Source organism: Notolabrus celidotus, chromosome 10 (genome assembly GCF_009762535.1).
Source record: "Notolabrus celidotus isolate fNotCel1 chromosome 10, fNotCel1.pri, whole genome shotgun sequence".
Lineage (NCBI taxonomy): Eukaryota > Metazoa > Chordata > Actinopteri > Labriformes > Labridae > Notolabrus > Notolabrus celidotus.
In genome coordinates, this window is record NC_048281.1 from 18,492,768 (window position 1) to 18,515,306 (window position 22,539).

A 22,539-nucleotide genomic window follows, 5' to 3' on the forward strand; every position below is an offset into this window, starting at 1 on the left:
TGGCACATGCCTTTGTTGCCCCTCCCATCCAAACAGACTTCCATCCGCCTTGATTCAGTTTGGGCCGATCACATCTGTATATCTAATATGGGATATAATAATAATCCCTCTATATGGGAAGGTGTGAAAAAACAGCTGACAGTACAGAAATACTTTGAGGTTGTTTTGTACAGGAAAAAAAAACAAAATCACAAAACAAAGATGGCTGACACCAATGTGACAATTCTGAATCAACCATGTCATGATTCAACAGAAATGGAACTGAAAAATAGTGTTTGCTACTTAATTATGACATACTATGCATCTGTACTTCATGCTGAACTAAAAGCCATTTAAATCTATTGTTGGCACAAGCAACCAAACCAAGCAGCAATGCTACTTCACCATTGGTCTGACACACAAATCAGCCACTCGTTATGACCATCTGCCTAACATTGTATGGCTCTGCAGTAGGGTTGCAAAATTCCGGGAGTTTTCAAAGTTGGAAACTTTCCATGGGAATTAACAGGAATAAACCAGGAAATACTAAATTGAAGGTTGGCTCTTAATAGGGAACTGAAATATAGTTGGGGAAAATATATTTTAGCATAATCCTGACTAAAACAACCAGATTTCATGCAAGTACAGTTGAATATCTCTGCTATTCCTCAATCACATGCACATAGCACACTGCTTACTGCAGGGCTATTGAGACCACGCCCCCTCCATGCACTGTGCATTCCTCCATCACATGCACGGATGATTTCTAGAATCCTGCAGAGGCTAGGCTTTAAAAGCTTGAGTGAAGATGCTATTTCATTTAACATTTTGAATGGGACTGTGTTGGGATTGCAATTTTGTTCATTTTTGAATGGGTTGGGTCGGGGGGGTGAATAATATTTAACTCAACATCACTGTTTTTGTTCTTCAATGAAAGAATTGATTGTTCAATAAAATATTAAACACTTGATAAAGTTCTACTTACAAAGAAATTTGTTTTAATTGTATTATTTTGGATGGATGTCTGCTTATAACAAAACAAATATTTAGGCTTGGATGATACCTTTCCATTAAATTACCCTCAATTCCCAGTTAATTCCCAGTTAATTCCCAGTTAATTCCCAGTTAATTCCCATAAATTCCCATAATTCCCATTGAAAGTTTCCAATTTGAAATATTTCCCAAATCCTAGAGCTTAACTTCCCATTGAAATTTACCGGAAACTTTCCGGAAATTTTCCAAACCTTTGCAACCCTACTCTGCAGCTAACCAGTCCTATTTGCAAAAAAATGCAATGCACCATGGGTTCAGACACCTTTTCATCAGAACCAGCTTCACGTTTTTCTAGCTGCAGTTTTAGAGATGCTCCTACCTGGTCTTGCCATCACAATTTGGCCCTTGTCTAAGTGTCTCACAGCCTCGTCCATCTATCCAGCTTTTAAAACATCTGCTCAGAGGACAAATGTGCACTTTCTGCCTAACATATCAGACCTCCTAACAGGTTCTATTGTAAAGAGATAAACAATGATATTTACTTCACCTGTCAGTGGTGTAATGTTATGATTTGCATATCTACATCTTTGGGTTTATAATTTGCAGTATTGAGATGCTTTCTTTCTTGTTATCTCTTGGTTAGAGAGTTTTTCCAGTTCTTCCAGTTCTTCCAATATGGAGATTTGTTTTATCCAGACCAAAAGAACAGATTGCATTTACTAAATATTTATTAAAGCAATCATTATTTGTGAAGACTTGACAACAACCCAGGTTACAACTAGTAAAGTTGCAGTGCGGCAGAACAACACCAGAGCTGGTCTTACTCTAATGACAGTTTTCCGTCATTCTGTCGTTATATATTTCCTCCATTCTCAATTTTCTCACACAGATTTGAAGTCATTCAACTTTAATTTAAGTTTCAAATAACTTTTGAGGGGGCGCTGGTGGCCTAGCGGTCTAAGTGCCCCACATACAAAGGCTACAGTTCTTGTCGCAGGGGTTGCCGGTTTGATTCCCAGCCGGTCGACCATTTCCTGCATGTCCTCCCCCACTCTCTACTCCCCACATTTCCTGTCTCTCTTCAGCTGTCCTATACAATAAAGGCAAAAAGGCCAAAAATATTTGAAAAAAAAAAAAAAACTTTTGAGAGCAAGCAGGGCTGCTTGAACTTGAGCCTTTTCATTTTCTACTTTGATTACAGCTTCCTCAGGTAGAAACTGCCTCTCATTAAAGTGTATCTGCTGATATCAGCCATCACCTGAGATATAAAGAAATCACTAATGTGTAAAAAAAGTTCTTTATACTAAAATAAAAATATCAAACAATCATTAATAAGATCATGAAAAAGAAACACTCACTGCTGCCAAACATACCTGAGCTGACCTTCTGATCTGCCTCATTTACCTCTATTAGTTTAATGTAAACTACCTGCTGTGATGTTGCTCTGTGTCTCCCTCTGCTTTATACTCTGTCCACTCACAGTGTGCAGGTCACTGCTTGGCTCCAAGCCATGCCACTGCTTGTTATGCAACAGACGGGCAGGCGAGCTTTAAATTATCCACAAGACACTCATGATTTTGCCAATCTTTAAATTACTTCCTTTGAATTCATCCCAGAAATGTTTTAACCCTTTGAACACTCTGTTTTGTTGTTGCTAGAAAGTACAGGGAACCATTCTACAATCCTGACAACAATTTCTCAGTGTGCTCTTTGCCTTTTCTTTTCCTGCAAAAATCAGAACAATATTCAATATATCACTGCAACAAAGCATAAACAAATCTCCTGATTCATGACTCGTCAATATGGTTGCCAATATTAGTCAGGCCAGCATCGAAACTATTCTCCTTCTCTGTACATTTACATTATTTATTCTATAACTGATATGTTATACGAATATTTAGGCCGTTTAACCTGACAGCAATAAACGCTGGTTCCCTTTAAGTAGTTTTTCCAAGTTTTTTTGTCTAACATGGTCAAAAAAATATTCCAAACCAATAATATAAACATGTAAGAGCTTGAGAGGGAACAAAAGAGTCTGACCTGCTTCTCTAGTCTCAGTAGTTGCCACAGCCTCCTGTTCTGTCTCCATCACTGTCACACAAACATGATGCACGGCCGGTCAGTGCTCTATCTGCCCTGCCCTCTCCTCCGAGTGCAACAGAGCTGTAAACCACACTGTCTCTGCTCAGTTATACACACTCATTACTATTTCACCAGCAGCGGAACAGCCGCACTGACAGCTCCTGTGTCCCCGCATTAATAAGAGAAAAAGCAGCATCGCAGCTTACAGTGGTTTACTTTTACAATCTGACATCGCATGCAGCGGGCCAGGTAGAGACACGCAGACACACACACACAAACACACACTCACATCTACTGTTACGCAAAAAATAAACAAGAGTCCAGAGGATGTCTGATAAGTCTGTACAGTCTGCTGACATGTGCAGTTATGAGGGTATCATGTTGCTTCCCCTGACTGGATGACAAAGGAACAAAAGCCAAGATTTAAATTGTCACCTGGGACTTTATCTGACCAATAAGATCATCTCTCTTTTTTTAAAAGTGATTATTTAACAGTCTTTTCCCTCGATGTGAAAAAAAAAGAAACAAAGAAAAACACAAAAAGGTTATTTGGTAATTTTCTACATTCGTATTTTTACGTCTGTGAAACTGTTTGTATTAATTTACAACTATGGTAACTTTTATTTTCATGCACTTTAAAGTAAAAAAAACATTTTGCAAATCAGCAGGGAAAGTTCCTCTGTGGCTGCTTGTGATTCACCAAATTTGACATTTAAGTTTTTTTAATCTCCCTTTTAATAAAAACTGTGAAATTCAGTTCTTTTTTTGGTAGTGAACATGTTATCATTCACCAGAAGTAAGGAAATGGAAGTTCACTCTATTGACAGTACTAAAACAGATGTGTTAAAATAAACTAGTCATAAAGAGCGAATCACAAATTGTCTGAATCTGGAATACAGTTCTGTCCTTCAAGAAATATCCTTTAGAAGTGCACAATGCTTTAGTTACAGTAGAGCAGTTTAGGCAGCATGCTGTCTTTGTTTGATTCCTTTGTATATTTTGTATGACAGTCTAAACAATCGTCAATCTTTGACAGGCTCACAGAGGCTGAACCAGCATCCTCCAGGACAATTAATATGATGGACTTGGAAATAGTTTACAAAGCAGCTAAGCTGCCAACAAAAGCCTTTCTCAGTCACTTTGATTGGCCAAAGGTCAATTGTTAGCTAAGAGACAGTCTGTCTTGGTCAGTGCAGAGACAGATTACTTCTTAACAGGAGGTTTCACTCTGTTAGAGCAAACTGAATCAAACCACGATTTGTTTTCCCAATAGACACGTCTGACTACTGACTCAAATCTCACTTTTAGGCTTTAACCCTCCTGTTATGTTCGTTTCTTTGGAACAGCAATAATGTTCCTGGGTCAATTTGACCCGGCATTGTCAATTATCCAAAAGTTTCAGAACCCCAAAAAATCCAAATAAACATTTTTCTCATTTTTAACTCCATTATTAACCATTTAAATCAAGATTTAGTCCAATGGTGTTCTTTAATTATCACAGATCATGGTTCAATGAGGATAACTCACACGTTTTTCATTAAAATGTATGTTTTTAATGTACATTGGAAAGCCCTAAATATAAATACAATAGTTTTTACATGACTTACTTTACATTTACAATTTGACCCGCAACATAACAGGAGAGTTAAATTGGAATATTGCAAGAAACAGTATTTACAGAGATGTAACTATAAAGCAAAGCTAAAAATCAATGCAAAAGCTAGCTAACTTTTTACAGCTAATGCAGCAAAATCATGTCAGTGCTTGCTAAAGCTAATGGGATTTAGCCATAGCTAGCCTTGGTATCTTAAAGTTATATTTTTTTTTCGCTTTTTTACCTTTATTTTATAGGACAGCTGAAGAGAGACGGGAAATGTGGGGAGTAGAGAGCGGGGGAAGACATGCAGGAAATGGTCGACCGGCCGGGAGACCAACCGGCGACCTCTGCGATCTCTATACGTGGGACGCTTAGACTGCTAGGCCATCAGCGCCCTAGCCTTGGTACTTTCAAACATTATATTGACTTGTATTTCTTATATTATTGTGTATCCTTTTGAATGGGAAATAAAAAATATAAAAACATTCATCTTGGTAATATAGTTAGAGATAACCCAAATAAATAAGGTAGGCTGTAATAACATGTAATAACCGTAACAATGAGGGATAAGGAAGACAAACTTTGCAGAGAAACACTTATACTAAAAGCCAGCTCAGATTGGGATGCTCCAAGGTTGTCTTGTTTAAAAGGCTCCTCTAAATATGGCTGACTAATGTGTCCCACGCAAGCGGCAATCTCCGGTCTCAAAATATGAAGCCCTTGTGGAAGTGTTATAAACTGCAATTCATTGAGAATCCGCTTGAGAAAAAACGGAAACCACATACACACCAATTCAAAAAAGACGATCTTTGCAGCATTAATAAGCATGTTTACAGTCTGGTTCAAAAAACGGCTTGGCTCTATGTAGCTTATTTCTCTATCGGCACACACTGTACGGGGGGTGAATTTTTTATAACGTGACGGTTCAGAAGATATTAAAATTTCGAGCTTTTGCACAAATAAGGACATGACTGACTTGACTCCCGGACGGGAACACATAGCTGTTGGCTAGGAGGCTCAAAATCTGCCTCTTTATGTCACACTCTGCCTGGTTGAGTTCTGCATTTCCATTATGGCTGCCGACGTTGATTGGCTTCAAAACAGCGCTCAGGAACAGATGGGTGACGTCACGGATACTACGTCCATTATTTATACAGTCTATGGTTCCACATGGATGACCAAACATATCCCATGATTCTTTGCGCGCCAATTCAAACGCAATGGCTGACCCTCTAACAGCTGAGTAATAATACCTTGCTAAATAACCGTATTTGATTTAATCTCAATAGTGAGCTGTACAAATGTTATAGAAGATATATGCAAAGCTATGCTAGGTAGTAACACATTGCTAGGCTAGGTTGCGCTATGCTATGTGACGCCAGCGTAAAGGTGGAAACTGTTGTTTGACGTAAACAGATAAGGAACATTTGATGTTGGTTATCTATCTTTTGGAGGGGTTTCATGAACTAATACTGCTCTGAAGTTACTGATAGCTGCTTCAGTGTGGCTGCAGAGTTGGGTATTATAACGTTTGTTGACAAAATTTGAAAAAATATTTGCTTTTATTCCTGAACAGTGAGCCGTTTGAGTAGGTAACAATCTTTTGTTTTGGACTAACAGCAATCCTATACAATCTTACAGCCCAGAGGCAGCTGGTCAGCAGAATGAAATTAAAATGAATATATACACTGGTCCTTAGAGTGTTGACTTCATGCACAGGGACAAAGCCATTGGCCTGCGATGGAAACAGGCCGGCCTGGCTGATCAGTTGCTTTTACAAAGGCTGGCATGGATGAGTGAGTCCTGCACACAACAACCGCTGATTCTGAGAGGCAGATAATGCTTGTGAGATTACTGTGCTGAGCCCACCAACAACCCTCAGCCTGACCAATCCGTGCTCAGAGGAAATTACATAACAATGACTGTTCAACGCTATACCGAGGATTCTGCCCGCACCACAACAATCCTTCTATCCCGTTTCTCTCTTTGTCATCAGACCAGAGTCGACTGCAGGAGGAGCAGACAGAGAGCCTCCCTCTGAACTGTATGCACCTGATAATCCCGAGCCTGATTTATGGGATTGCGTGCGGAGCTATAATGCAAAACAGAAAATGTTCCAAAGTCTTCTTGGTTTAAATTATCACACAAAAGAGAATTACAAAAGTGGGAGGAAATGAACAAACGCTGTCATGTTTGCACACACTTCACCTCCTCCTTCCACGTCTTTGAGTGGACGATATCAAATGAGTCTGAGGCAGGCAGCTGAGTCTTTCCTGTGACTGAGAAGCTGCAGATCTATTGAGCTGTTGCTTGCTGGGGTGAAAGGTTAGACAAATATGTGAGGTTACAGCTGTAGAGAGGGAAGAGGACACTACAGTACAGCCATCATGATAAACATCATCTCTTTTCACATTTTTGTGGCAGTATTTTGCTACAGCAGACTTACCATTGTGTGCTTAGGAGTATTAAAAGACAATAATCAATAATTTATATGATTTTTTCTCACTCTTATAGTGCCAAGTGGCAGTGTTGTCAAACTCTGGCCCAATAACAATGACCGGAAATAGCAGAAAAATGTTCCTTTCTCACAGACTCAGACTCATTCTATTCATCCGCATTAGAGCTAAACCGCTTAGCTAACAAGACCAATTTAAGCAGTCCAAAAGTCAGGAGCGAGAGAGTTCTTCAGGCTGTGAAATTTCATCCAAATAACATATCTTGGTTGTTTAAAAAAAAAAAAAAAAGAAACTGCAATACACAAGAAGCTTGTTTATGTTGTATTTTATCTATTGCCTCACCAACCAAGCCCATGTGACATTTTTTAAGAAAAAGGTCCAGAATTATTTCCCATTCGCAAATGTGATGTCCTTAAGATTCTTCTTTTACTTAGTATAATCAGGGAGAAATGACCACAATATCACATTTTAGCACATTTATTAACTGCAAAATGTGTTTTTCATCTTAAACAATCAGTCAATTATGTTTTTTACAAATCATTATGTAAAACCTATCACAGTTAACAGACGAGCATGTTCCTTTTGAAATAAGTATTCTCTTCACTTTTTGCCTTTATTAGCTAGGGCAACTGAAGAGGGACAAAACATGTGGGGGAGTGGAGAGTGGGGGAAGACCATAGACTGTATAAATAATGGACGTAGTATCCGTGACATCACTCATCCGTTTCTGAAGTGCTGTTTTGAAGCCAATCATCGGCGGCAGCCATATTGGAAATGTTGAACTCGACATAACTGCTGTGGAGCGAGTGTGAGGTGAAGAGGCGGGCTTTGAGCCTCCTAGCCAACAACTCCAGTGTTCCTGCCTGTCATTCAAGTCAGCTGTGCCTCTTGTAATGGAAAACTCGTAATCTTAATATCTTCCAAATTGCCGTGTTATTAAAAAAATTAACCTCCCGTACAGTATGCCGATTGAAAAATGAGCTATCCAGACTACACTCGTCTCTTGTACCAGGCTGTAAACATGTTCATTTCTGCTGTAAAGATTGGCTTTTTAAAATTAGTGTGTATGTGGTTTCAGGTACTTTCGGAGCCAGCCTCAAGCGGACAATCGAGGAACTGCAGTTTTTAACACTTCAACATCAGCTTCAATTCTTGCAGCCGGATGTTGCCGCTTGGGGAAGACACTGGAGTCAAACCAGTGCACTGTATCCTCTTTACTTTTATGCAGTATTGTCAGCTGGTGACTGAAAGATAAACCATAATAGAAAAAAATATGAAAAGAACACTGATCTGCATCTGACTATGAGTCAATACTATAGAGAACATGTTAACTTTCTGGAAAAACAAACAAACAGGAAACTTGCATTTCCTTTTGATGTGGTAGTAAAGGAAGAAAATAATCCAACTTAATCAGCATTTAAGAATCACAGAACCAAACAGACAGATGTCATACAGATGTTTGGGGCTGTAACAGAGTCAGAGCTTTCCTCTGAGACTGGTACACCGATATATAACTTTGCTAAGGTTTTCAGGAAGCTGTTTTCTTAAACAATCTATGATGATATGTGACATTACTACCTGTCAAATCCAGTGTGGACAACCACCTCCTCAGCTATGATGCTACATCAGATTACCTCACGAACCAAAGTCCATATGACATTTTCAAGTTTAGTTTAAAAGTGTATAAAAGTGAATCAAAGCACATTAAAGACCGTGCCTGATAAATTACATTAGGACTATCAATACCCTTTCACAAAATGTCCAGATTTTGGTGTTTAACTGTTTGACTTAATTGCACTCTTCAAATTGTCTTGAGTATCAGTTCAGTATTGACTTTTAAAAAAGCTTTTTCAATCTATTTATAGACACTGTATGCATTATATATTGCATAAGTAACCGTCCATCTTTTCTTGTCATATATTATTCATTGGATGCACATGAGTGGTTATGGATTGCACACACACACACACACACACACACACACACACACACACACACATATGTAGCCTGTCTGACTTGTGCGTGTGCTCTGGTTCTTGCTCCTCCACTCGTGTGTGTTAATATGCTCCCCATGAGGCGCTGCAGGCTGTGGTAATTATAGAAGCTCAGCTAGCAGACACATCACAAGAGAGAAGTACATTTAAAGCCATGTGCTGGGGTATGAATACATGTATACAAGCATGCATGCACACAAACCAAAGAACAACCTGTCATTAGGGTTCATGATATTGGATTTTTTGCCGATACTCGATATGCCGATATTGTACAACTCATTTAGCCGATTACCGATACCGATATTTTTTTTCCGCACACCATCAATTATTTTCTGTATTGGAATTAGTGTACAGTTTTATGGTGATACTCTTATCACATTTGTTATTTAATATTCATTTCTTGTGCAAAATAAGAAAAATACACAATTCTTGAAACTGCGTATTTTAGTTGATAACTGCTTTCAAACAAAATTAATACAAAAAGATACATCCTACTTAAAACTTGGATGATGCTCTCCCTGAGACAATCATAACAAAACATTAAAACCCAAAATTTAGTCAGCTACATGTACTTTACAGACTGCTGCTTAAATTCAAATTTAACTTAAAACATGAGCCCAACATGTGTGCAGCAGCCCATTATTTTAGCGGTTAATTGTATCGGCCAATGTCCGATAGTTCATTTTTAACCCTCCTGTTATGTTTGTTTCTTAGGGACAGCAATAATGTTCCTGGGTCAATTTGACCCAGGGCATATTTAATGATCCAAAAGTGTTAGAACCCGAAAAAATCGCAACAAACATTTTTTAATCTCATTATTGACTCCATTACTAACCATTTAAATCAATATTCAGTGCAATGGTGTTCTTTAATTCTTACAGATCATGGTTCAATGAGGATAACTCACTCGTTTTATATCAAAATTCATGTTAAAACTTTGTTTTTTTGTCATTCAACTTTTTATTGCATTTTGCAATAAAAAACTTTTTTTAATGTGCATTGGAAAGCCCTAAATATAATTACAATAGTTTTACATGACTTAGATTTTTAATTTAATTTTGCTTTTTTTTTTATTTAATTTATTATTTTATTAAGTGATGTTGTCAAATTATTCTATATGTTGATTGCGCTAATTAAGCCAAGCAGAAGAAGTTTCACACCGAAAAAACACTTTCAACATTTTTCTTACGATTTTTGAACTTTAAAACGGGTCAAATTGACCCACAACATAATAGGAGGGTTAAGCCAATATTGGCCAATACCGATAACGTGCCGATAATATTGTGCATCCCTACCTGTCATAACACTAAAGAAAATAATCTGTGTTTTATAATCAAACTCTGTTGAAAAGTTGACCCCATGTCACAGTTCTTCACAGTGTTCGCATTTCTACTTTAAAGGGTGTAGATAAATGTATCTTTTTCTAAATGTGACTCAATGACTAGAAGGGTTTTGTATAGGAGCTAATCTGAGCCCCTCCCCTCCATAATACCCCCTGCCCAAATATAAAGAAGATGTGAGGCTTAACCTACTTCTCAGCAGAATCCCAGACCTAAAACTGGCGGATGAGTCTGTCCAATAAACCCTCTCTGGCAAACGACCACTTTCTCTCCATCAGAGCCGACAGAACAGAGCAGCCCGGAAGATGGAGGGTGCTTACTTTCTCAATCAAGCTGAGTTGTCCTTATTGGCATTTAGTGGTCTGATATAGATGTGAGGCGTGCCAGGCGGGCTCTCTGTGTGACAAGCTGGCCCTGTGTGTGCTTCACAGTAGGCTAAGGATGGGATGGAGGCAGGGCCTGTGGAGCTCAGACAGTGTCATTACAGAAATGTCAGTCAGGAGGAAGGAGAGGAAGAGAGGGCCTGAGGGAGGAGAGGGAGAGAGAGTGGGATGAGGGGGCAAGACATTCATGTCCACATCGTTTCCCTAAGCCCAACGTTTGTTGTTTGGCTTTTTCCGCTCAGCTGCTCTTCAATGGCTGCACGCGACGTGAACACTCAGCACAGAGACAGAAATGTGAGGGCTATTTTTAAATCAGCCGATAGGCATGCATTACTGTAGACCCCACACACCTAAGCACAACATGTTTCATTTATCCCACTGAACTTAAGAAGGTGAGGAGAGTTTATAAAGACCACAATAATGCAGCCACTAGCAAAATATTGTTGTTTTCCAGTGAATCCTCATGACTATAAAACAACACAGATTTGCAAAAGAGGCGCTTCAATCTGTCCCATATGCCAATATGACATCCTCAAGCAGTCTAAAACTCAAAGAGTATTATTTAAAGCTCCTGTTAGGAGTTTTTAGCTGGTGATAAAACAAACTGAAATTAAAATTGATGCCTCTTTATGACCTAAAAAACAGGCAAGATCATCAGCAAGAAGACTGACAATTTCTATATAGTCATTTTCAATGCCTGTACTCGCTGCAAGGGGGTGGGTGTCACATAATGCAGTTTACAGCCGGGTGAAGAAAAACCCTTTGTGTATATTTTCACAGCAAATGTTCTTGCTAAGTGAAGGAGACAGTTTTGTTTTCAGATATCACAACTTACAGTTTCCAGAACAAGATCAGCCAAGATATGAGAGGTGTCACTTTGACCACAGGGGTCGCCAAACTCAACACAAACAGAGAGTTCCTCACAGGAGCTTTAAAAGCCAGGGAGTATCTTCGTTGGGAGTACGGCCCACGGAATTCATGTTGTAAGTGCATTAATCGGCTAAAATTTTAAGTTTGACTCGAGTGGAACTCAGCATCGAGAGCAGAGCAGTGCCTGCACGAGCGGCGTGCCTCGCTGCACTCTCTCGGACAGAAACTGTTTCCGTGCAGAGCTGATTTGTGCTCGCAGAAATTTTTGATCACAAGCAAGTGTCATTCCCCACCTCTGTCCCTGTGCTTTTATGCGCGCTCGCAGTCGCCTAAATACCTCTCAGTTGTTGAATTTCCTCGCGAGGAGTTCATATCTGCGCATGTGAAATATTATTATCTGCTCATGAATATGTTTTTATGAGCTCTCTCGTTTTGGCATAAATCTAACGCTATTATTGCCTTTTCTCTATAAGCTGTCATTTTTTCCATTGAGTTGCACCTCCTGATTGCACTCTGTAATAGCATATTTATTCAGTTAGCCCTTGGTAAAATTTTAATTCTTGGTTAAAAAATTTTTTTATAATTATTTGTCATTTATTCTTATTTAAAGTTTATTTTTGCATTGAAAACAGTTCACATATTGTTTGTTTAAAAGTAGTGCAATAAAAATACAGACGCTTTCCCTGTGAATAATCATGATTAATAATAGTGATTACAATGTTGGTCAAAATAATCATGATTATCACTTTGGCCATACTCGTGCAGGCTGCATTTCGCAATGCATCCGTTCTAGTTTCGGGCGACACTGTCACTTGTTTACCAGAGGAGGCCTTCAATAGAAACCAGTCATCATGCATATTGACTCATACATAAATAAATGTTGATACTTGATATAAGGATTTAGGAATTAGGCATAATGGGAATATTTGAGCTGGTATTCATTATGACCTTTCTTTGTGTATGAAATGCTGATATGACAACAAAGTTCATTAGAAAGCTGCTTATTTTGAACAACAAACACTCATATGCCAAGCTGCGATGCTTCTACTTCAATAACCAGTCTGCTTACATCAACTGAGTGATAAGTAAGAGATAATGTATCGTGAGCGGGTTGTTACAGTGGATGGAACATTGACTGGGCGAGCATGACCCTAACACAACATAGCAGACTGCTGATATGAATTGTTCCCGTGTAGTGACCAATCAGAATCAAGTACTCAACACAGCCATGCAGTATCAGGCAAGTATCCAGAGAGGAGGGGCCTGCTTTGAATATCAGACTAACTAACCACAGCTTTTGAATTCTTCTTCATGTGCTTTTAAAGGCCTTCACATGCACACACACTGTAAAACACACTAAAACACACACTATTCAAACTAAAGATCAACAAAGCAGTGATGGTGGATGGGTGTATGAAGGAGTGAAGTGAAAGGTAATCACTCACTCACTTTTTTCACACCACAGGCATCACAACAGCCCATCAAACCAGCTGACGGTTGTGGTAACCCTTCACCAGCAGCAGTCCACTACCAGCGACACAATAAATCTTTACATGGTCGATGTTTTTTTCATGTTACGAAACACAGCAATGAGCTTACTCATTAAGCCTGATGGGACAGGGGCCAGAGCCACTGCGATACAAATGTGACCAAAAAACAAACAAATGGAGTATCCGGGGGCTGGGATTAGAGACATCAGACCAGCTGTAGGGCTACACTGCTGCTGCGGCTGCTGCTACACATGTCAATTACATAAATACAGATTCCTGTCTCCACCCCAGTATTAGGATCCCCCCCCCTCCCTCCTGTGCTGCTATGCCCCACGACGTGGCACCCAACATATCACATGTTACTCTCACCACCTGGACAAACGTACGATAAAACAGGATATTAAATCATTTTCACTTTCTCTCAAAACACCACGTATGGGAGTTTTTTAATGTGCCGTTCAGAAGCGCATAGGCGTCTCATTTTACGCCATTTAAGTATGGTGTGCAGAAGGGGAGAAAATAGCATACGATTTAAAAAGTAACCTGTTCATTTTGCTCTAGTTTTAAGCAAGCGGCAACCTCTGGTCTTAAAATATGAAGCCCATGCGGAAGTGTTGTAAACTGCAATTCATCGAGCATCCACTTGAGGCGGAAACCACATACACACCAATTTTAAAAAGACGACCTTTGCAGAATAAATAAACATGCCTGGTTCAAAAAAAAGCTTCGGTCAACATAGCTAATTTCTCTATCGGCACACACTGTACGGGGGGGGGGGAATTTTTTTCTAACACGACGGTTTAGCAGATATTAAGATTATGAGTTTTGCCCATTTAAAGACATGACTGACTTGACTGACAGGTGGGCACCCTGTAGCTGCTGGCTATGAGGCTCAAAGCCTGCCTCTTTACCTTACACTAAAGGCTGTTTTATATATCCGCGTCGACCCTACGCAGCAGGGGCTGATGCGGACATGAGCACCACATACTTGTGCGTCGGTGTGTCCGTGTCGCGCAGCTATTCCCCGCCAAAACGCCTGAGTGTAGTGCGGTCTCTCTGATAGCCGGTCGCCTGCCTCCACCCCCGCTACGATCTCTGTTTACTTTTCAACAGTGATTCAGAGCGTGTTATGTTAATCTACAGTTGATACATGTTGCTGTTTATCATACAGACATGATTACATGAAGAACAGAGAGGAGGAGATGAAATACACGGCCGGGATCCCGAAAGTTCTGTAAATGCGGGATACACAATGCCGCCGAGTGGACCAATCACAGGGCTTGCGGCCCGCGTTGATTCTACGGGTAGTTACATTTTGGAGGAGGTGCATGTCAGCTACGTGTGTAGGCCTCTGCGTAGGTTTGGGAGTTACACGGACCCCCGGCGTAGACTATGCAGTTCGACGCAGAAGTATAAATCAGCCTTAAGAAATGGATGTTTCACAGGGCATGATCTAACAATGTGTATTTGTAACTTAAACTGCTGTCCACTTTGTTTAAGACTAATTCCAAAGCAGTGTCAGAGGCTTTCACATCAGAAGCAGCCATCTTAGTTATTTATGAAAAAACACCTCAGGGCTCTTAAAGCCGGGCCATGTTAGATAAACGTTTGTGATCGGCCTGACCTCATTCATGCCCGACAAAATCAGTCTGAACAAGAAAGAGAGCAGACGTACCCGCCTGGAAATATTAACCCTGAACTCGCAGATTTGGCAGACTCTCATGATGAGTATGTTTCTGCTTTACAAACAATCTGCAGCTTCATCCTTTAAGCTAGACTTATGACTACTAATGATGTGCAGTATGGGAGGAAATACCTGGACTCCACTTCTCCCTCTAATGTCTGGAAATGAAACAGATGTTGCAGTTTCCTCTTAAATGAGGCCTTTACCGTACTTCACTAATGTTTACTGCTGAAATGAAAAACAAAGTGCTCATTATCAGTGACGTCAGAGTTAAGGATGAATGCCAATGCTCTCCTTGTTACATAAAAAACTGACCCACATGTGTAGCTGCTCACATCAGCTGTGAGTTTGGTGTTGGGTATCTCTGTGCCATAGTTAAGAACCCCTGAGAGGTGTAGCCTTCAACACGCCGTCAGCGGGGGGACTGCATTTGGCTGATTGGAGCAGAGTGTGACCTGTAACTGCACCACAGCAGATACAAGAGAGGCAGAGGAGCCATTACAAACACACATGTGGACACTTACTGGAAACGTCGCACTCAGCACAATGAGGGAGGAACACAACGCCGACAGCACACAGCATCCAACGATCACACGTGTAACCCTCTCCACCGCTCGCTGACTGTCAGAGTATGTGGCACAGAAAGGAAAAGCAGCCGAACCGTAAAACTGTTGTGACATCAAGTCGTCATAGAAGACGGATGAATGATTGCATGTGATTTGTGTCAGATGGCTGCTGAGGGCGGCCGCACTGCTCACATGAAGTGGTCTGAGACAACAGTCCAGAAAGAAACGCAGCTTTTATAAAGGTTTCAATGTGCAGCTTTTGATTATTAGAGGAGACTAGTTTGGTTAACAACTCAACCTTATTTCTCCTTAAGGGCAAAGATTGTATCTGTGTTATAAAATGATGTCAGTGATAGTAAGGATTACCAGATTTGTATGTTTGGATTGCACATCTTCTCACAGTAGAAGCATAACAACATACACATGATCATTTCACTTTTCATTGTTGTTATGTCCCATTTGAATGTAATTATAACACATTTTTAAACTGACATCCATTGTTTCACACTAAGAATACTCCACACAAAAAGTCTAAGAGTATTATATTTTGGTTGGAGTTGCATAATGACTTGTTCAGAACTTGGATTTTGGACTTGGACTTAAATCGGGGCGTCGTGAAGCAAGACTTGAACCATTTTCTCCACAAACAAAAACAACAAAAAACGGACACTGATGTCTATACATCAAGTCTTTCCCCGGTAGTTTAACCCTCCTGTTATGTTGCGGGTCAAATTGACCCATTTTAGAAAATGTTAAAAGTACTTTTTTGTTATGACACTTCTTCTGCTTGGCTTGATTAGCGTGAACAACATATAAAATGAAAATGGTTAATTTCAAACATTTGCATGTTTATATTACATAGATACTGTTCGTGGGTCAATTTGACCCTGCACTCAAAGTGGAGGCTAAAAGGGGTCAGAAGTGTCAAATACTAAATGTTTCTTTGCAACTGTGTGACATATTTCACCCCAATCACTTTCCAATGTACATTAAAAAAAAAGTTTTAACATAAATATTTGTAAAAACCAAGTGAGTTTTCCTCTTTGAACCATGATCTGTGAGAATTAAAGAACACCAATGCACTAAATATTGATTTAACCCTCTTGTTATGTTTGTTTCTTAGTGACAGCAATAATGTTCCTGGGTCAACTTGACCCGGAGCATATTCAATGATTCAAAAGTGTCAGAATCCCCAAAAATCCCAATTTCCGTTTTTTCTAAATGTCATTATTTCCTCCATTATTAACCATTTAACCCTCCTGTTATGTTGCGGGTCAAATTGACCCTTTTTAAAGTTTCAAAAAATAAATAAATTAATAGTTTAAATTATTTTTTCACTATAAAACTCTTTCTGCTTGACTTAATTAGCGTGAACAACATATAAAATGAAAATGGTTCATTTCACATATTTGCAGCCCCCCAGCCTGTTTATATTATATAGATACTGTTCGTGGGTCAATTTGACCCTGCAGTCAAAGTGGAGGCTAAAAGGGGTCAGAAGTGTCCAATACTAAATGTTTCTTTGTGAATTTTAAAAAGGGCCAATTTGACCCTCAACATAACAGGAGGGTTAAATGGTTAGTAAAGGAGTTATTAATGACATTTAAATTTTTTAAAAAAAAAGTAAATTGGGAGTTTTTTGGGATTTTGACACTTTTGAATAATTGAATATGCCCCGGGTCAAGTTGACAAACGAACATAACAGGAGGAGAAGTAAAGAAAACAGCAGGTGTAACTACAAGATGTAATATCCTCACATATTAGACCCCAAAATATGAAATCAGAGCCAGTACAACTCAGACAGAACATTATGTCGCTGTCTCCCTTCAGCCACGTCCTCAAACATAATAAACAAAAGCATGTTTCTCAAAAACAAACATTTCTTCACCGCCCACTATAATTTAGCCTCCTCTCCTGCAGCCTGTAATTTCCTTCTCCTCCTGCTTCTTCACACAGGCGAGGACAGAGTCTTCTTCTAAACATGTCAAGATTCAACAAGATATCCCCCACTGTTATATAATGAAGGCGAAGAATAACTCTTTTAACATTGCATTATATATATGCTGAGGGACTCCTAGTGATGAACACTCATAGTAAAGCATGTATGTGTTGACAGTCGATGCAGTAGGTGTTTCTAAGTGGTTAAAGATTCATTCATAAATACTATAAACAGTTGTCGTAGCAGACCCTCGTCGTCGTGTTCCTGCCCTGCACTGACAGCTGCCCCAGTCAGCACATTTAGCTTCATCCCACAATCACGCAACATCGTTTCACGTCTAAATAGAACATCTGGTAAATTCAAGTGTCACAATTACGCTGCGACTCTCGATAAAAGTCACAGAGATATAATTATTACCGTTTAGCAGCGTTGAGTCTCTCACAGATGTCCGGCTGCTCTCTCACTCCCTCTCCTCGGTCCATCTATCTCACTGTCCAAGCCGCTGGGGTAGTCTTGAGAGCGTGCTACGTCACTTCCGGACACTCTGGCCCCGTACACCTGTGAACTCCGGCCCTCACGCAATCAAAGATCGTGTATATTCAAGAGAGTCACATTGTAGCTGAAAAAGTGGACCAACTTCTTTCTATGATGTCGAGCTAGCAGTTACTACGGTGGCCCTGAAGTGAAAATCACAACTGCAAATCAGAAAACACGACTGCAAATCAGAAAACATTACTGCAACTCAGAAAACACTACTGCAATTCAAAAAAACATTACTGCAACTCAGAAAACACTACTGCAATTCAGAAAACACTACTGCAATTCAGAAACACTACTGCAAATCAGCAAACACTACTGCAACTCAGAAAACACTACGGCAATTTAGAAAACACTACAGCAATTCAAAAAACACTACTGCAAATCAGAAAACACGACTGCAATTCAGAAAACATTACTGCAATTCAGAAAACATTACTGCAATTCAGAAAACATTACTGCAACTCAGAAAACACTACTGCAAATCAGAAACACTACTGCAAATCAGCAAACACTACTGCAATTCAGAAAACACTACTGCAACTCAGAAAACACTACGGCAATTTAGAAAACACTACTGCAATTCAGAAAACACTACTGCAATTCAGAAAACACTACTGCAATTCAGCAAACACTACTGCAATTCAGCAAACACTACAGTAATTTAGAAAACACTACTGCAATTCAGAAAACACTACAGTAATTTAGAAACCACTACTGCAATTCAGAAAACACTTCAGCAATTTAGAAAACACTACTTCAATTTAGAAAACACTACTGCAAATCAGAAAACACTACTGCAATTCAGCAAACACTACTGCAATTCAGCAAACACTACTGCAATTCAGAAAACACTACTGCAATTCAGAAAACACTACTGCAATTCAGAAAACACTACTGCAATTCAGCAAACACTACTGCAATTCAGCAAACACTACTGTAATTTAGAAAACACTACTGCAATTCAGAAAACACTACAGTAATTTAGAAACCACTACTGCAATTCAGAAAACACTACGGCAATTTAGAAAACACTACTTCAATTCAGAAAACACTACGGCAATTACAGTTTTTCTCGATTGTTTACACACACTTTCTGAAAGCATGCCTTAGACTCTCAGAACTCTACACAAAAAAAAAAAACACACACACAATGGCCAAACCCCTCAATTCTCCTGCAAAATGAAACTTTACATTCAAAACAATGTTATTTCTTCTCAAAATGTTTTTTTTTTTAAATGACACACATAAACCACCATATGAATAGACATTTTGAAGAACCAGTTGAACACTGATGTGCTCAATGGAAAACACTTCTTCTCCATTCATCATAATGATGTAGGCCTTTTTTTGTTCAGTGTTACACTTACTACAGACAGTACATTCATACATGTGTTGTAAAATATTTTAGAATATTGTTTTTATACTCAAAACACACAAATACACAGTAACAAATATATTTTATTCCCCCCCCCCCCCCCCCCCCCCCCCAAAAAACAGTGTACTCAGTGTACATCCCAAGTAACACAAAGTTGCACATACAGTGGTCTAAATACAAAACAACAGAAGAATTTACTGTATATAGTTACAGCAAAACAAAAAACTATCCTCTCTTCTGTTTCGGTCTGGCCACAGCACCTCATCCACATCACAAGCAATGTTTTCCCTGGCCAAGCAGTGGGGGAAATAAAGCTCTGATTGCTTATTCTAAAACTGTGTGACAGGTGTTTGCTCATGTGATGAGTCAGTGTGCATAGTAAGGAAATTTTGAATGACAGTGTGTTCCTTGTGAAAACAAGAGATTTTCTTCATGAAAATTGTGCCAAATGCAGATAATTTTGTGTAGTGTTTTGAAAAAAGTGTGTTTTAGAACTGCAATTTGAGTGTAAAGCAGGAATTGTGCTTGTAGTTTAGCAGAATTGGTTCAGGGGGTTGGTGCATGGGTTACATGTTGTGGTCATTGTGTCTCAAGTACCAGTATTTGTGTGTAAACAATTGAGAAAAACTGTAAGAATTCAGAAAACACTACGGCAATTCAGAAAACACTACGGCAAATCAGAAAACACTACGGTATTTAGGAAACACTACGGCAAATCAGAACACTACGATAAAGGGTGAAAGGATAGACCAGTCCAATCAGCGACAAGTCATGTTCCCCAAGGGTACCTACTTCCTCCGGTTTGGTTAATGTCGTAGTGTTTTCTGATTTGCCATAGTGTTTTCTGACTCTCCAGTTTTTTTATGTTGTAAACTAGCACTGTGTTGACATTGAAATGCTAGTTACCTAAAAGCACCATTCTTATATAAAGATATTTGTAGTAACAAGGATTCATTTTGCATAAAGAGTTGTTCTCATCAGAGGGACTATTTTTTTCTTATAATATTTGAAGTATAATATTTAAATTTTGTGCAGATTTAAAGTGATGTAATTTTTGCACTATGACTACTAATACTCTATTTTATAATCTCAGTGCTTCTTTCACAACTCTTATTAAAAATGTGCACTTGACAGTAAATTTGTCATATCGCAGCATAAAAAAAGGGACCTGAATAACCATAGAGGGCATTCAACACCTGCCATTCTATCTGTGCCAATGGCTCATTTTTATTTTAAATGGTAGGGAATGATTTGCTTTTACTGATGGAAGGACTGTCTCTTAAACATTTATCATAAGGGCTTCAGGATTTCACGTTTCGAATGCCAAAAGTGGACTAAACATGACAGCACAACCCTTGTGTATTTGATTTCTGTGCAATTGATTGGTTTTCTTTGAATTTTTGAATTACTTTAAATTGTGACTTCATGCCACCCTTTTATGGTCAGCCCTGTCAAAAAAATCTCTGGATACACCCTTGCATGTTGTACTCTGTAGATATGGAGTTTTTCCCTGAGATTTCTTCCTGTAAAATTATTTTATCACTTTAAAAAATCATACACATCATAGCATACATTTGCTTCTACAAACTATTTGTAACAACAGTCAGTTTAAGTTATGAATATTAATCTTTATTACATCCACAGCTTGTTATTGTATTTTGTTTATATGCAATAAAACCTCTTGGAGAACTAACAATGTGCACAATTCCCTCAAAGATTTGCATGCCAAACCAGAACTGTCTATTGCGTCATTGACAGTTCAACAACAATCCAAACCACAGCAAAAACTGAAGTTACTTCCAGTTGACAAAGATGTAAACATGTTGACGACCTGACACATCCAGGAACAACTAGGAAGGCAAATCAAAAAAGAGGAACTGATGGATCAATTTCTCTAATCCACTTACAGGGTTGGATTCGGTCATCTAATTTACCATTCAAGTGAAAACTGCAGCATGTGTCAAATCACTTTAGAGAATATCTTAGGTACGGTATGAGAGGCTGAGAGGTCACTTTAAATATTTTTTCATTAGTAAAATAAGCTAATATACTGTATATAATTCATGTAAAAATAATTTGAAATCACTGGATGATACCTACGGCCCTGAAGGACAATTTTATTTACACAAGATGACACACTTCTACAAAGTTGGAGACAAATTCACATTTTGGACATTTTTTTTACATTTTATAAAACAAAATTACATCAGCAAAACACTTTTACTAAGGCCAAAACAAATTTGCATTTAAGAAAACAAATTTACAAAAGATGAAACACTTTTACAAAGTTGGAGACAATTTTACAAACAACGGAACACTTTTACCGTTAAGTCTGACTCCTTTTAGTCTGACTCCGTTTAGCCTGAGGCTATGTGGTCTGAGACTTTCATCGGATTTCTGACACATGATGAAGGTTTTGCGGAGACATGATGCTTTTTCATCTGGTCTGACACCTCACTCTAAGACCTGAGGATGTCCTAATATTGTAAACCATGTCCATCACCATTTGGTTTCTCTCCATCAAAACAAACTAAATGACCCCTCACTCCATCACTTCCTGTATTTGGTACATTCCCTTTCTGTAAAAATGAAATGTTAATTTGTTTCAGAAATGGTTTCGTTTCAAAAAAGAGTTTCGTCTTTTGTAAATTTGTTTTCGTAAATGTTAATTTGTTTTGTCCTTGGTAAAAGTGTTGATGTGCTGATGTAATTTTGTTTTATAAAATGTAAAAATGTTTTCCAAAATTTAAATTTGTCTCCAACTTTATAAAAGCATTTCATCTTTTGTAAAAAAAAAAAAAAAAAATGTTGTCCCTCAGGGCCACCGTAGATACCGTCATATTTTTACGTAAAAATAATGATTCTGGATAACTGAACACAGCAGTGGTTAAAGCTACTGTGAGGAACTTTTGATCTATATCAATTTTGGCACGCCATTGTGGACAAAGTGATACCTCTTAACTCTTGTTCTGTACATGCAAAAGTAGTGTTTTCAACAAAACCTCACCCTGCTGTCTTTTAACAGCCATATTTGTCACTCAATGTGATTATTTGCCATGAAAACAGACAAAAAAAGGGTGTTTCTAAAGCCAAATGTAAATCATGTGGTCTGACACCTACCCCCTCTGAGCAGTTTAAGGCATTAAAACTTACAACAGAGAAGGTATCAGTGTTGTTGTTTATGGTTTTGTTTGCTTTTGAAGGTCATAAAGAGGCATCAGTGTTGGTTTCAGTCTGTTTCTCAGCTGGTG

General features: G+C 38.8%; 1 protein-coding gene across 1 annotated transcript in view; it reads right to left on the reverse strand.

Annotated features, from left to right (window-relative positions):
- Positions 1-18,046, reverse strand: part of si:ch211-45c16.2 (mitogen-activated protein kinase kinase kinase 13) — a 47,251-nt gene extending 29,205 nt beyond the window's left edge. Inside the window, exon 1 of the mRNA XM_034693966.1 lies at positions 17,791-18,046. The gene's annotated coding sequence lies outside the window, so the exon portion shown is untranslated. The remainder of the gene's footprint in view (positions 1-17,790) is intronic.
- Positions 18,047-22,539: the final 4,493 nt, after the last annotated feature.